Below are 15,983 nucleotides of genomic sequence, written 5' to 3' on the forward strand. Positions count from 1 at the left end.
CATGAAAAAATTGGAAATGTAGAGTTCACTGCCTCCTGGGTGAACAATGAGAGCTGTGGAGACTGAGCGTGGTGGGTTTAGAGCCCTGGGCTGAGTCCTCCTCTCCTGCCCCTCTCTCCATCCCATCAGCAGTCCTGTCTCTCCTGTTCTCACAGAGACTGAGAGGGCCTCCCAGCTGACCTCCCACCTCCAGCCTGCCCAACCCACCCCTTTAAATCTCCCGTGAGGAAGTGAATTCAATACAGGTTCCATCTGGTCACTCCCATCCCAACAAAGCTTTTCATTGGAGAATAAGGCCCAAACTCCTTAGCAACTTGAATTGTCCAGAAATCCCACTATCACTGGGGAGTAATCTCACCATGAGCATGCCTCTGTTCATGGTTGTCTGGTCTGTTTGGGCTGCTATAACAAAATACCACAGACTAGGGGGCTTTCTTTCTCACAGTTCTGGAGGCTGGAAGTCCGAAATCAAGGTGCTGGCAGATTCAGTGTCTGGTGAGGGCCTGCTTCCTGGTTCATAGACAGCTGTCTTCTCGCTGTGTCCTCACATGGCAGAAGGGGCAAAGGAGCTCTGTGGAAGTCTCTTTTATGAGGCTACTAATCCCATTCATGAGGGTCCCACCCTCAAGACCTAATCACCTCCCAAAGGCCCTGCCTTCACATACCATCACATTGGGGGTTAGGTTTCAGCATACTGGGGGGACACAAGATATTCAGTCCATAACAGAGTTCTTCCATCAGCCTTGGAAAGCATCCTCACTGCGACCTTCCCACCCTCCCTCTCCTACTCTCCTTACTTATTAAAATTCAATGCGCCCTCCAGGTGCAATTTAAACAATATCTATGTCGTGAAGCTTTCCCTGATCCTCCAAGTCAGAATTAATGGCTTTTTTCTCCTGCCCCTGTGTTATTCTTGTCTTTCTATCATAAAACTGCATTTTTTACTTTAATTGCAATAAGTTATTTACTTATCCGTTTCCTCATTGGACTGAAAGCTCCTCCAGGGTAAGAGCCATATATTATCTGGTATGTGTTCTAGACCCTCACTACTCAAAATGTGTTTGTGAATCAGCAGCAGTGGCAGACCTGGCAGCTCGTTAGGAATGCAGATTCCCAGGCCTTGCCCCAGACCCACTGAATCAGCTTCTAGTTTTAACAAGATTCCCAGGTGTTTTGTATGCATAAGTGTGACAAGCTCTGTCTAGGGAATGCCTGTGTACGGTGCCTTGCACATTGCAGTCATTCAGAGAGCGTTTGATGAATGAATAAGTGAGTGAATATGGAAAGGCTCATCAAAGGCCAGTCATAGCTTCATCCACAGCCATTCCTGAAACCTGGAGATCTTTCTTAGCTCTTTAAATAGCATCATCTACACAGCAGAAACCTCCCACACTCTCCTCTAACTTTATTTCTCTACCTCCCTAGAATCAGACACCTCCCACCTCTCATGGACAGCCATGTCCGAGCTCAAAAATGTAATTAGAAAAAATAGTCTTTACTGTAGCTCATCCATAACCCACCCCAAAGCTGTGCCTGTGCAGAGCAGGTAGTCCATCAGGAGCTGTGAGTGATGGCCCAGCCAGCGGGCCATGACAGTGAGGGAGCCCCGCTTCTATCTGTCATCCCTTCTCCCTCAATAACCCTGCAGACCTCACAGCAAGGCAGGAACGGCCCCTTCCAGGTCTGCAGGCAGGCGGCTGCTCTTCATCAACCTCAGTGCTGTTTCTCCTCCATGCATCACCCACCCTTGTAGTTTCCCGGATCAGATGATGCTCACAAAATCTGCTGAGAAAAATCCCCATGGAAACAGGCCAGTCATCAGGGTGTAACAAGGATGGCAGGTGACCTTTTGACCACCTGCTCCCCACCTGTAAAGCTTAATTTTATGTGTAAACTTGACTGGGCTAAAGGATGTCCGGATCGCTGGTAAAATGTTATTTCTGGGTGTGTCCAGAAGATACTAGCATTTGAGTCAGTAGACTAAGAAGATCACCCTCACCAGTGAAGGAGGGCATCATCCAATCCGTGGAGGGCCCGAATAGAACAAAAAGGTGGAAGAAGGACAAATTTGCTCTCTGTTTGAGGTGGGACATTACCTTCTACTGCCCTTGGACATCGGCGCTCCTAGTTCTCAGGCTTTGGGACTCAGACTGGGGCTTACTACCAGCTTTCCGGGGCCTCAGGCTTGCAGATGGCAGAGAGTGGGACTTCTCAGTCCATAACTACATGAGCCAGTCCCTATAATAAATCTCTTTCTATAGATCCATATATATCCTATTGGTTCTGTTTCTCCAGAGAACTCTGATTAATATACCACCACACTCCTACCCCTCCTCAAACACGTGGGAAACAACATAGATGAATAGTTTGCCTGACTAGAAAATTCATTTAAATACATTACTGTAACCAGAGTGGCATTTTGACATTACGCATCTTCTCAGTCAACATAGGACCACTACAATGTGTAAGTGCATGAAATTTTAAGAACTTAAAAAGGAGACCTCATACCCCAAAAGATTAAAAATCACTGGTATTCATATGACCCAGCAATCCCACTACTGGGCATATACCCGGAGAAAACCATAGTTCAAAAAGACACATGCACCCCATTGTTCATTGCAGCACTATTTACAATAGCCAGGACATGGAAGCAACCTAAATGCCCATCGACAGATGAATGGATAAAGAAGATGTGGTACATATATACAATGGAATATTACTCAGCCATAAAAAGGAATGAAATTGGGTCATTTGTAGAGACGTGGATGAATCTAGAGATTGTCATACAGAGTGAATTAAGTCAGAAAGAGAAAAACAAATATCGTATATTAACGCATATATGTGGAACCTAGAAAAATGGTACAGATGAACCAGTTTGCAGGACAGAAATAGAGACACAGATGTAGAGAACAAACGTATGGACACCAAGGGGGAAAAGTGGTGGGGTGGGGGGTGGTGGTGTGATGAATTGGGAGATTGGGATTGACGTGTTATACACTGATGTGTATAAAATGGATGACTAATAAGAACCTGCTGTATAAAAAAATAAATTAAATTAAATTTAAAAAAAAATAAAGCAAATTGTCATCATCCTCTGAAAATAAGTCCAACTTGTGGACCCTTAGAATCAGAAAGGTCAAAGGTCATTAAGACCCCCTTCCCCCAACACATCCATTTTCAATAAATCAGCCAAGGACTTGTGCTGTGCGTTATGAGGAATGCAAAAGAAAAAAAATCACATTATTATTTATAGGACTCTGTAGAATGTTTTACCCTTTTCAAATTGTTCTTACATCCATTATCTCCTGAGGCAGTCTGGCAGGAACTATTATCACCATTTCACAGATGAGGAGCCTGAGACCCAAAAAGATTAAGCCTCTTCCCGTTTTTTTGTAATTTATACCCTCCCTATGTTCAGAAAGGATTTTTAGTGGCTTAAAATAAAACCATATTTACATAATGACTAGCATCTGAAGTTTAACTGTAGAAACATTTCCACATTTGGTCAAAAACTATGTGCCGAAAACATGTTATGACAATTTAAGTACTTTAGTTTATGAAGAAAATCACCATTTTCAGATTTTATTTGCTCAATAAACTTATATTGAACATTTAGAAAACATTTAACTACTCATATGCATGTGAATATAAAATAACGTATAAAAGAAATCAGAAACCGTATAGGCAAAGGAGGAGACTTTATGCCAAGAACCAGAAATAAACTGTTCACTGTAACTAGATTTTAATTTGCCTCTGGGCTTCCTGGCAGGCAAAGTAAAGAAGAAAACCCAATGTATCGCAAGATCTTGCTGTCAGATGAAAGAAAGAGAGTTTACTTATTCAGAAGAAACAAATGTTTTCCAGCATTGAGCTCTAAACAGAATTTATCAATGGAGTCTTATGTACGTGGAATTGAATATGATATTAGATCAGCTCTTCAGCAGCGACAATGCAGAGGCTCCAGAAATGCCCTTCATACCAAGTCTCTGCATTTGAATCTTAAATTAGATTCAGTGCCCTTTCCCAGGTTAAACGTCTCATAGAGATTTCATAGATTCTTTGATCCCCTGTAGCTACTGGCAAAACTCTTTCCTCCTTCTCAGCCAAAAGTTTGTAAGAAATAATCCATATTTATAGTCTCTATTTCCACATGTCTTATCCAATCTTTAATTCACCAAAACCAAACTTCTGCCCCAACTGTCCCTTGAAGAGAGCTCTCCATAATGACTTCCTGGTCAGCACTAATGGGCATGTTTATACCTTCATCATTTGATACTTTCCTTCCTGTCTTTGACTCCTCGTCCTGGTGCTGAGTGACTATTCGACTTCTTGGTGGGGCTTCTCTCCCTCCTGCTGGTGTCCGCAACTCTGTGGATACATCCTCCCTGGGTGAGCTTAAGCACTCTCTGCTCTAAGCTGAAGAGGTCCAAATCTCCATCTCCAGCCAGACTTCTCCCCTGTCTCCTCCATCAGATTCATCTACACACAACTGTCTGCTGGACATTTCCACCTAGAAGTCCCCAGATCCCTGACTCTGCCCCATCCCTCGCTCCCCTCACACATGCCTGGGTCGTCCCAGAGTCTCTCTCTCAGCCTGTGTCCCCTCCCTCTACTTCACTTCCATGGAATCAACCAACAAGTCCTGCTGCTTTTACTTCCAAGACATCCCTCAAATGTGTCCCCTCTCTTCATCCCTCTCCCAGGGGACTCTTGTTACAGCCTCCCAATTCATCTCCTGGCATCTCTCAAATCCACTCCCAAATCGACGGTAAAAAAATATATACAAAATAAAATATATACATCCTCTGTTCAAAAATTTTAAATGACTCCTCATCATTTATGGGATAAATTACAACCTTCCTACCATGGCCTATGAAGTTTGCTATGATCTGTCCCAAACATCTCTGAGCACTTCCTGCCCAGGCATAGCAGCAATAAACCCACATGCATGCCGATCTCCACCGAATGCAGCCCCCATCTCCCTGCCACACACTTCCAAGCCCCTTGCCTTTGCTTTAGTAGGCTTCCCTACCTGGTGTGCCCTGCTTCCTTCTTTCCTCCCAGTTAGACTCCGATCAGTGGTCCCTCCTTGGGAAGTTTCCTTTAGCCTCCTAGGGTGGAAAGGGACCTCCTCCGTGCCTCTTCCACCTTCCATCTGTCTTAGTTACTACATGACCACATCTCCTTGTATTTGCGTGTCCATGTGTCTGTCTCCCCAGAGACAGTTAGCACTTTCTATGCTAAACTGTCCCTTATTCATCTCTGTAACCTCTAGCCCCTAGCCGGATACCTGGCAGAGAACACACAGTGAAACGTCTGATGAATGAGTGAATATGTGGATGAATGAGCGAATAAATAAATGAAAGGTTTCTTTATAGAGGAATCGGGACTAGAATCCAGATCTCCTTCATCCTAGTTCAAAGCCCTTTCTCTCCTACTCCTCTGCCTTACAAGTCTATGTAGCCATATTTTCTTTCCTTCAACTTTTGCCGGAGAAGGGGAAAGGCAATGTGAGAGATCCAAAGAGATAACCAGGACAAGAAATGTTTATGCAGTGTAAGTAGCACCCCTGGAGGACTCAGAGGAAGATCATAATGGTCAACAGTCTATGATGGGATGATAGAAAGGCCAGGCCGGGACTCTGGGGACGGGGAAACCATGTGAGAGAGTTGGTGGGAGGGAGGAGGGGGAGCTTTTAAAGGAAGGGAAGAAGGCAGCGCTCCAAGAATTAGGGAAGCTGTTTAGGAGAGGCTAGATTAGACTTCAGAAGAGTTGAAAAGGAAGTCGTCAAGGAGACTTGAAAGCTGCAGCCCGGTGTGGAGCACGGCAGGGATGTTTGAAGGAGGGAGGTGGTGCATAGTAGGGGACAGGTGACTTGGGGACAGAGGTGCGGAGAGAGTAAGTGCTGCCACATGATCACAAGGGTTATAGAGACAGAAACATTCACGTTCAGCAAGGCCTAACTGATGGCAAAGAATTGCCTTTTATCCATCTATCCTGTTTCTTTTCTTTCTTGTCTTCATTTTCTTCTCTTTCTCTAGGAAAATGTAGTAAAAGCCTCATTGTTTCCTCTACTCAACTTGAGTAACATAATTATACCCATAATTCACCAGTTCTGAGGGAAATGCTCATTTGGGAGTACCTCTGCACTTTAAAGAGTGTGTAGCTGGGGGAACCCAGATGGGGAGCGGAGGGAGAGTGAAGAGACAGTTACTGGTCCCATTTACCCTGCCTTTCCCGGAGCTTCCTTCAACCAGGCTGTCAGCCAGACAGAAAGCTGCCTGGGGCTGAGAAAAAGAGAATTAATCTCAGGCTGGAAAGATGCCCTGGGTAGACTAGATAGAAATTGGAAAATACTTTTCCCCAAAGTTCCTTTCTTTTATGACAACGGCATCAACCCAAACTCAGGAGACCTAAATTCTAGTCTTGGTTTTTCCAATAAGTCCCTGTGATCTCAGGACCCATTAACTTCCCATGGATGAGATGACATTACTACTACGATACTTCCCACTTCGAGGTGCTGAGGGCAGGGTAAAGGGAGCTGCTGTGAGCATCCTTTGAGACCTGTAAGTCCTTATATCCCCAGGGATGATCACTGTGGCTAGTGTGGTCCCTGACCTTCTGGTCCCAAGACTTCCTTGTTCTTTGAGAGTTCTAGGAAAGGACCCTGTGTAAATCAGGTGGAGCAAATCTCAGAGTGGTCTTCATAGCACTGCAACAGCAAATTTGATAACAGTGACAATAAGATTTTTCTATAATTATTGGTTGACTTTAACAAGGCATTTGAAACTGCAGTTTTCCAGCCTTCTCTGAAAGCCCTAGGCTCCTCTCAGCCAATCCCTTCCAGGCATACAAATCAAAGACCTTAAGTGCTGAGATTCTAGCCAATCTCAGCTCCACTGTTCTGCATATCCTGGGATCCTGCCATCTTGAAACTTAATCTACCAAGTTCCCAACTTTGTGTGAAGCCCTGGAGGAGGGAGGGACACAAAGAGGTGGGTGGAGCTAAAATATTGGACATCATCAAAGGACAGGGAAGTGTTGGTCATTTGGTCATGATGACTGAGGCCATAGGTCAGTGAGGGCAGGAGTCCCCTGTGAGGGGTTTGTGGAAAAGGAAAAGTTGACTTGGATCTTGAAGGATCTAGACAGGTGAGGAGAAGAGAGAAAGGCATTCCAGAAAAGAAAAGAAGATCAAGAAAAGGCAAAAAATAATTCAAAGAAGATTTAGAAAGTATTCGAAAATGAGAATGTCTGAGTAGGGTGGAACTCAGTTACAGAAGGCTTTCAAAGTCAGGCATGGGATTGAGGCCTATGACAGAGAGGCCCCCTGGGTTTGAATCATGCCTCTACTTATGGATCGGATAACTTTGGGCAAGTTACTTCATCTGTCTGAACTTTTTCTCAATTGTTTGTAAGCTCTCGACTTTGGTGGTGTTAAGGTTTTTGTTTTTGTTTTCAAGGTGCCTTGTGTCATATCTTATTGTTCCCTGTTTCTTTCCCACAAAACAACTCAACCAATGCACAAGATTTGTTAGTCCCTGGTCTCTAGGTAAGATGAGACCATCTGGGATACTAATAAAGGGGGAATCTCAGGGCACTTTTTCGGCCTTCAGCAGATGACAAACAATTTGAATAACAAAGAGTGTTGTGAGGCTTATTAAGGAAGCTCTGTTTAGAAGCAGTGGTCAGTGCCTGGACCTTGGCCCAGCTTTTGGAAATGATGATGATGATGATGTATTAATAATAACATATCTTCTGCACTTAATATGCACCAGGCATTGTGCTAAATGCTATATGTTAATTATGCCATTTAATCCTCAAAAGCACTCTGTGAGGTAGGTGCTACTGTCATCTCCATTTCATATATAAGAAAACTAAGGCACAAGAGGGATTAAGTCACTTGTTCAAGGTCACTTATCAAAGATGCATCAGAGATGGATTTCAAACCCAGGTAGTCAGACTTCATACCTACACTCTTAACCACTGTGGTTTATAGGTCAGACTAGAGCTAAACAAGATTCTGAGAATCTTGAAAAACTGAAGTGTCTAGCATTTCCAACTGCAGTGGACATTAGCTGTTTGGTACCACCCAAGCATCCATCCCTTACCTTCTTACTTTCTTCTGTTAGCAGTTCTCGCCACTGTTGTTCAGAGAACTGCTCCTCCCTGGCTGGACCATTTATACTTTGGGAGAGCTGCCAATCAATGCTCCCTGATCTCTGGCTTGGACCGTGACCCAGGCTGGACCAATCAGATCCCTCGGGCTTGGAGTGTGACTCACACTAGACCAATCAAAGTCCCTCCCTGGAATTTTCAGTAGTTGGAGGTTAAGAAATTGCTCTTTCTTTCTCCAGGAATTTAAGGATGTTACTCCAGAATTGCCCATGGTTGTGTCCTTAATCAAATGGAAATCAAGAGATAAGGGAGCCAACACAGAGATGGAAACTGAGTCGAGTGATGAACAGAGAGAGTAACTTAGTTTGAGAGAAAGAGAGGAAAAGTGAGAGAGGAGAAAGTTTCTGCCTGTGTCTTTTATTATCTCTGTACCTGTTTGTTTGAAAATTATACTTTTTCCCTTAAGCTAGTATGAATTAGGTTTCTGTCACTTGAGACTGAAAGAGTCCTGACTGATGTGCCAACCCTCCTAAAAGATTTTAGAGAGGATTCTATACCCAGCTTACCCTGGAAGCACATTAGAACAGAACCCTAATTTTTTTTTTCTATGGCTATTACTTAGAAGTACAGACTTTTCAATACCTTTTTGCAGAACAGAGGTTAAGGTGATCTACTGGAAGGTGATTCCCAAGAGTCATTTTGATTTTGATAATGATAATGATATTGTTGATTATAGTAATTGTATTATCACTGACCTGTTGACTGATTACTACTTGTCAGCAACTATGCTCAGAAATTACCTCACGTGACTCCAATACTCCTGTGAGTGAGTCTTATTATTATCCCATTAAACAGATGAAGAAACTGAGGCACAGAGAGGGTTAAGGAACAGCAGGCAAGTAACATGGCTTAGGTCCAAACTCAGATCCATATGATTTTATAAAGTCCCAACACATACTCAGCCACTTCCCAAATATCATCCACACGTAATACTACACAAAGCTTGTGACAAACAACTGTTATGAAAGGGAAAAAAGAATCATAGCTGAAGGGGCAGGTCAACTGCCACCTTCTTCTGGTCAAGGAAGAAAAAAAAAAGAGAAAAACTCAAAGAGGAGCATCTTCAAAAACCAAAGCTTAGGAACCTAAACATTACAATAAGCCTTAGAAAAAGACTATATTTTGGAGAACCTGTTATTTAAACAGCTGTCATTTTGCTGAGCCAAATGTCCAATTGTGGGATGTCAGCTCCATCTCAGAGCTCTGTGATAAAATGGACTAAAAGCAATGCCATCAAAAAGTGTCCCTAGTCAAGTTCCCTATGGATGCCCCACTCCAAGAGGTGTGAATGCTCAGACCTTAAAAGTCTTCACTGTTAAATCAAATTGGTCTTGCCAAGCTGGGGCTTGGGCTAGGGATCATGCAGGTAGGAAGGGAAGCCTTCTGAGAAATCCTGTATGATGGATGGGAGCATCTTACAGATCATTTCCTGGATTGACAAGACAATGGCCCTCCTTTACTTGTGTTCTTCTCCCCACCACACATCCATGGACCTCCTCTCCCTGCCACTGTTGTGACTTGGTACAACCACTCCTGTCACTGAACTTCCCCGAGTCTGGGGCCTGTGTTGGCCTCTATTACTGTTGACTTGCTGTGGGAAGGCACCATCTGTTCTCACAGCCAGCCAGCATCCATCAGCCCTCCATACTTCAGCAGCTGGGAGGCAGGATGGAAACAAGGGAAAGGACACATTCCTATATAAGACCCTGGGGCCTTTTCTACATTCTCCATATGCCAGGCTACTGGACAGCCCATGTAGGAGCACCTCCAATTAGACATCAAGAACACACCCTTCCCCAACACTGCTCAAAAGAAGAAAAGGTGAGACCTTTAGGACCACATCTGAGAATCTGAGGCTAATACACATCTTGCCTCTTTGTTGCTTTTGTTTACAACTCCTTCTCCCTCCATCTTTCCCATATCCTCCCTCTTGGCGACTTCTACATCTGCATACTTGGTCGATTTAACACTGTAGCTTCTCAGTGCCTGACGTCACCTCCAATAATCAGCTCAGTAATCATCTCAGCCCCACCTCAGTCAACTACTCCCATGCCCATAACCCAGATTTTGTCATAATCGACTGAACCATTTCTAATATCTTGATGTCAAATATCCAACTGACCACCATCACCAGTTTTTCAGTTTACTCTCTCCATTACCCCTGCTTCAACAATTTTTGACCCCCCAGAACTTCCAGATCATAAAATCTAAGCTCACCGGCCATCACATTTTCCAACGTGTTTATTCCACGTTCCCTTATTAAAATCAATCCACTGACTAAACCATTGTTCCCCTCTCTCTCCATCCTGGAAGACTCTCACTTTTGTTTAAACCCAGCTCTCCACTTACCTCATATCTGCATCCAGGTGAATGGAAATGATGAAAAACTGCAAATACTTTGACTGCTCTCACCTTAAACCCACCTAACCCAGGTGGGCCCACATTCCTACTTCATTTCCTGTTCATTTCTTGCTCTGACTCCATGTGGCAATTATTTCACAACGTTTTACTTCTCAAATATCCAACACCCTCTCCACCTCTTTACTCTTAAATGACCATCTATTTCACTGAGAACATAGAAGCAATCAGAGAAATTCTGTTTCTTTTTGTAGCCCCAGTTCCCAGCCTCTGTGCCAACAGGCTCTACCTTTTCTTCTGTCACAGAAGATAAACTCTTCCTAGAAGCCAACCCATCCACTTGTCCAGAGGAACATGTTTCCTTCCACCTATAAGACTTTATCCCTGTAGCTATTCTATTGCTTTCCTGCTTCAGTTTCATCTCTCTAGATCAGTATATCACACACAAACGTGCCAAAATAATATGCATCTTTAAAAAAAAAAACTCTCCAGCTACAACCTTATTTCCCTTTATAGTAAAATTCTTGGGGTTTTCTATAATTCTTATCTTCACTAATTCACTTTCCAATTTTTTCTTGAACTCTCTTTGTGGAAGATTGTATTATGGTTCCCAACTACTGGCTCCTTTCTCTGTAAGGATTATGTGTCCCTGTTCGTTGCCATGTGACCCGCAGGTGGGGTATACCTCCCACCCCTTCAGCAGGCTTGGCCATGTGGCTGGCTTCATCTAGGAGAATCAGAGTGGACATGATATGGGGCATGTTTGAGCAGAAGCTTTCAGAGGCATGCAGGGTTGCCACCAGCAATCTTTCCCTAGGCTACAATAACTGCAAGCCCAGATTGGAGCTACTCCTTCAGCCTGGGTTTTGAAATGAGAAGTTATAAGGAGCAGAACTGTAGCTGACCCACAGCTGCCAACACATAGCATGAACAAACACAACAAAACATTGCTATTTGACAAGTCCTTGGGAGATGGTGGGTGATGGTTACTACAGCCTTACTGAGTAAATTCTGACTTTCCAAACAGGAACAAAAAAACTGCACTTGTCTAAACCATTTCCATGTTACCAAATCCAGTGATCAATTATTGGTCCCCTCCTTGTTGAAACATTGATTATACTACCCTACTCAGAACACTTTCATGCCTTGGTATTGGGAAACCCACTTTCTCTGTTTTTCCTTCTACTTCACTGGCCCCCCTTGTTACTGAATCCAGGCTCATACTGCTCACCATACGACAGGTCAATCAATCAAGAAATGAGGTCCTGGGGCAAGGAATAGTGACTTTATCTGTAAAGCCAGCAGACCAAGAAGATGGTGGACTATTGTCCCAAAGAACCATCTTTGGGATGGTTCTTTGGCCCAGGTTTGGATACTAGTTGCTTTTATAGAGCAAAGAGGGGGAGGTGAGGAGATAAAATAAAAAAGGTGCTAAGATGTTGCAAATATTTCCTGGTTCTGGCCAGACCCTGGAGGGGATGTGTTAATTTCTTCCTTACTGCAGCCTTTCACAGGTGGGCCTGGTCAGGATGTTTCCTGTGATCTAAACAAAGGTATTTTAGCTTAATGCTCAGGCATGGGAGGCAGGGTTCCCAGAGATGGGCCTTTATGCCTACTTTAAGCTATGAGTAACATCACTTTAGTGATTAACTTGTAGCAAAAGCAATAGAATTCAAAGGTTAAAGTAAGAGAAACAGATCCAATATGGAGTCAGATTTGTTCTTCCCTATTACACTCTGTCAGTCTCCTTTACTGGCTCCTTCTCTTCTTCTTGAGATCTAAATGTTAAAATCCTAGAGCATGTCTCTTCTCTACCATTTTATCCTAGGTAATCTCATTCATCTGTGGCTGGAATTCCAAATGTAATATCTCTAGCCCTTTCTTCTCCCCTGAACTCCAGGCAGGAGATATGATTTCTTACTCAGCATGAAACTGAGCAGGACCCTGTGGGGCTCCTGGGCATGGAAGCCTTTCTGTTCCCCATTTCTTGTTTGTAGGGAACAGACCCCAGCCTCCATGACCTTCCCTGGGTTCCAAAGGGCAGATTAGAACAGTTGCTAATCAGTGAAGGGAGGGGATGCAGAGACAAGGGGGGAGCATCCAAGAAACTAGAGTGCAACCTTCAGGCAGCGTCCCGGTTCCACCTCAAGGGATACACATAATAGTATCTTTGAGCTTTTTACAGAACTAAAACCCCAACAAATGGAAGATGCCAACATGCTTCATTCCAGAGAAGACCACCTGAGGCCAGATTAAAGAAAACAGAGAAACTCATCAGAAGATTACCTGAGACCAGACTAAAGGAGTGCAGGTCCTGCACACAGCCTAATCTTATCAGCAACCCCACCGTTGAACCATTGCTATAAAACTCTCACAAATCCTCCTGGTTTGGGACACTGTTTTGGAGGGGCATGAACCCACTGTGTCCCCCTTTGCCTGGCAAAGCAATAAAGCTGTTCTTTTCTACTTCACCCAAAACTCTTGTCTCTGAGATTTGATTCGGCACTGGCACACAGAGGCTGAGTTTTTGGCATCAAGCATCCCCACTTGCATGCCCAACACAGAACTCTCAATTACCTCCAACCACCTTTAACAAACCTACTCATCTCCTTGCTTCCCCATTTCAGCAAATGGCACCACCACCATGTCACACTCAGTTGCTCAGGCCAAAAAAGACTTGATATCATCTTTATCCCTCTCTTTCTCTCACATCCCACATCCAGTGCTTCCACGGAGTGAAGGGGACAAAAGCCTGTTTGGAAAGTCAGAATTTGCTGAGTAAGGCTGCAGTAACCATCAACTACCAGCTCTCAATGCTTTAGCACTTACATTATTATCACTATGATCTAATCCCAGATTCTCTCTCACCCCGACTATTGCAGTAGACTCCATTCTGCCCCCACCCTGTTTCCACTCCTGTCTCCTTGCACTCCTGCCATACACTGAGCAGCATTGGTTTTTTTGTTTTATTATTTTATTTATTTTTGGCTGCGTTGGGTCTTCGTTGCTATGCACGGGCTTTCTTTAGTTGTGGCAAGCAGGGACTACTCTTTGTTGCGGTGAGAGGGTTTCTCATTGCGGTGGCTTCTCTTGTTGCAGAGCATGGGCTCTAGGCACGTGGGCTTCAGTAGTTGTGGCATGTGGGCTCTAGAGCGCAGGCTCAGTAGCTGTGGCACATGGGCTTAATTGCTCCACGGCATGTGGGATCTTCCTGGACCAGGGCTCGAACCCGTGTCCCCTGCATTGGCAGGCGGATTCTTAACCACTGCACCACCAGGGAAGCCCGGTTCACTGTTTTCTGAATGTAAATTAGACCCTATATTTGCCCTTGCTCAAAACCCTATGATGGTTTCCCACAATTCTTAGACAAAAGCCAAAGCCCTTATCACGGATGCCAAGTCCCTGCAAGATCTAGCCCCCACCTATCTTTCCAACTTTGTTTTTTGTTTCCAACTTTCTCCCTTTCTTATCCATTGAAGTCAAAGCAACATTCTTGATATTCCTCACACCGACTAAACTTTCTCCACCTCAGGGCCTTTGCACTGGCTGTTCCCTCTGCTTGGAACACACTCTTTCCCTGGATATCCTTAGACTGGCTTCTTCACTCAGGTTTTGTTCAAACATCTTCTCTTCTTAACCATCCTATCTAATTAGCCACCTCCTCTCTATTAGATTTTAGTCCCTGATCTATGTTCTTTATAGTCCTTAGCACTAATAAGGAACATTATGGATTAGTAGTTAAGAGCAGGCCCCCTGGCTTTGGCAATTAACCTCTCTGTGCATTAATTTTCCCACCTGTAAAATGGAGATCAGAGTCACAGCACTTATCTTATAAAGCTCTAACAAGGCTTAAATGAGTTAGTACCTGTAAAACGCTTAGTAAAAAAGAACATGGCAGATTCAATCGGTTGTTGGTTATTTTTATCTGACATCAAATTCCCTAAACGTACATTGTCTATTTTCTCCATAGAGTGGGAATTTGTATTTCTGGTTCACTGCTGTATTCCCAGCACAAGGAAGGTGCAAAAACTATATTGATAGAACTGCCTCTGCAAACCCATCTTAGGAACTTGTACTTCATTTTGTGCACTAGTTTTTTTCTTTTTTTTAAACCTCATAAATTCTTTTTTTTAAGATTTATTTATTTTGACTGTGCTGGGTCTTAGTTGCGGCATGCGGGATCTTTTTTTTTTTTTTTCAGTTGCGGCATGAGGGATTCTTACTTGCGGCACGCATGAGGGATCTAGTTCCCCAACCAGGAATCAAACCCGGGCCACCTGCATTGGGAGCGTGGAGTCTTCCCCACTGGACCACAAGGGAAGTCCCTGTGCACTAGTTTTTAAAAATCATATTTAAGTTGGATTTTATTTAGTCTGACACACCCTCTCCCAATAGTGTTATTTTATCATTATTTTGAATTGATCTTTAATTGACCACTCTTCAGTTGAAAGTTTCCCCCTTTTTTCTCTCAGCATTAAGCAAGAGAAGATCAGGGAAACTGATAAAGATTCCTGACTTGAAAACAGTCATTCTCTTATTTGTCTGTGTATGAAAGTCTTGATCTTTACCGATTGGATTCACATGAAAAGGATTATATCACCATTTGGGCTAATACTGTGTAGCCTGGCTGCGGTCATTGAAGGTAAATGTCATACTTAAAATGATCACTTGTGAGTTGCTGAATCTTTTGCTGACTTCCTCAATCCCAATACAACCTGATCTATAATCAATAATAATCCCTTACATGGCATTTAGTGTGTACAAAAGCAATCTTTGCAAACCATTATTTATGTCATCTTCAGCACTATTCTGGAAAACAAGATTGTTATCATACACAATTCACAGAGAGAAGGGTCCTCCGCTAGGTCACTTGGAGCCAGGAAAGAAAAGCTGTTTATCACTGGCCTCCAATGGGAGCTCCCTAAAGACTGGCTGTAGAGAAACTCACAAGGTACTATGAACGATGCTCAATGCTTATGCTGCTGGGATTTGCTCATCTCTTTTGTGGGGCCATTGAATCAGAAGCTGTTAAATTCTGTTTTACTAGAAGGGCCTCAGAAATCATTCTGGCTCCCAGCCTCTGTTTTCCCATATGAGGAACCTGAATATATTCACTGAGGTGATGTTAGCTGGTGGCACGGATAAACCCTCACATCCCAGTGGCTTCACATAACGAAAGTTGATCTCTCACAGTGGTAATGCAGGGAGAGACCAAGCTCCTTCCATCCCTGGCTCTGCCACCTTTGGCAAATGGCTACTAGTGTCACTGTGGGAGAGGAAGGAGCAATGGAGATCCTGGGTGAGAGCGTCTTACCAGCCAGGCCTGGAAGTAGCACACGTCACTTCCATCCACATCTCGTCAGCCAACACTCAGTCATTTGATCATCTTAACTTCAGGGAGGCTAGGAAATGCAGCCTCACTATTAACTCAAAAGGAAGAGGATTCA

The sequence above is a fragment of the Balaenoptera borealis genome, assembly GCF_965194805.1.
Source record: "Balaenoptera borealis genome assembly, chromosome: 8".
In the NCBI taxonomy this organism is placed as follows: Eukaryota; Metazoa; Chordata; class Mammalia; order Artiodactyla; family Balaenopteridae; genus Balaenoptera; species Balaenoptera borealis.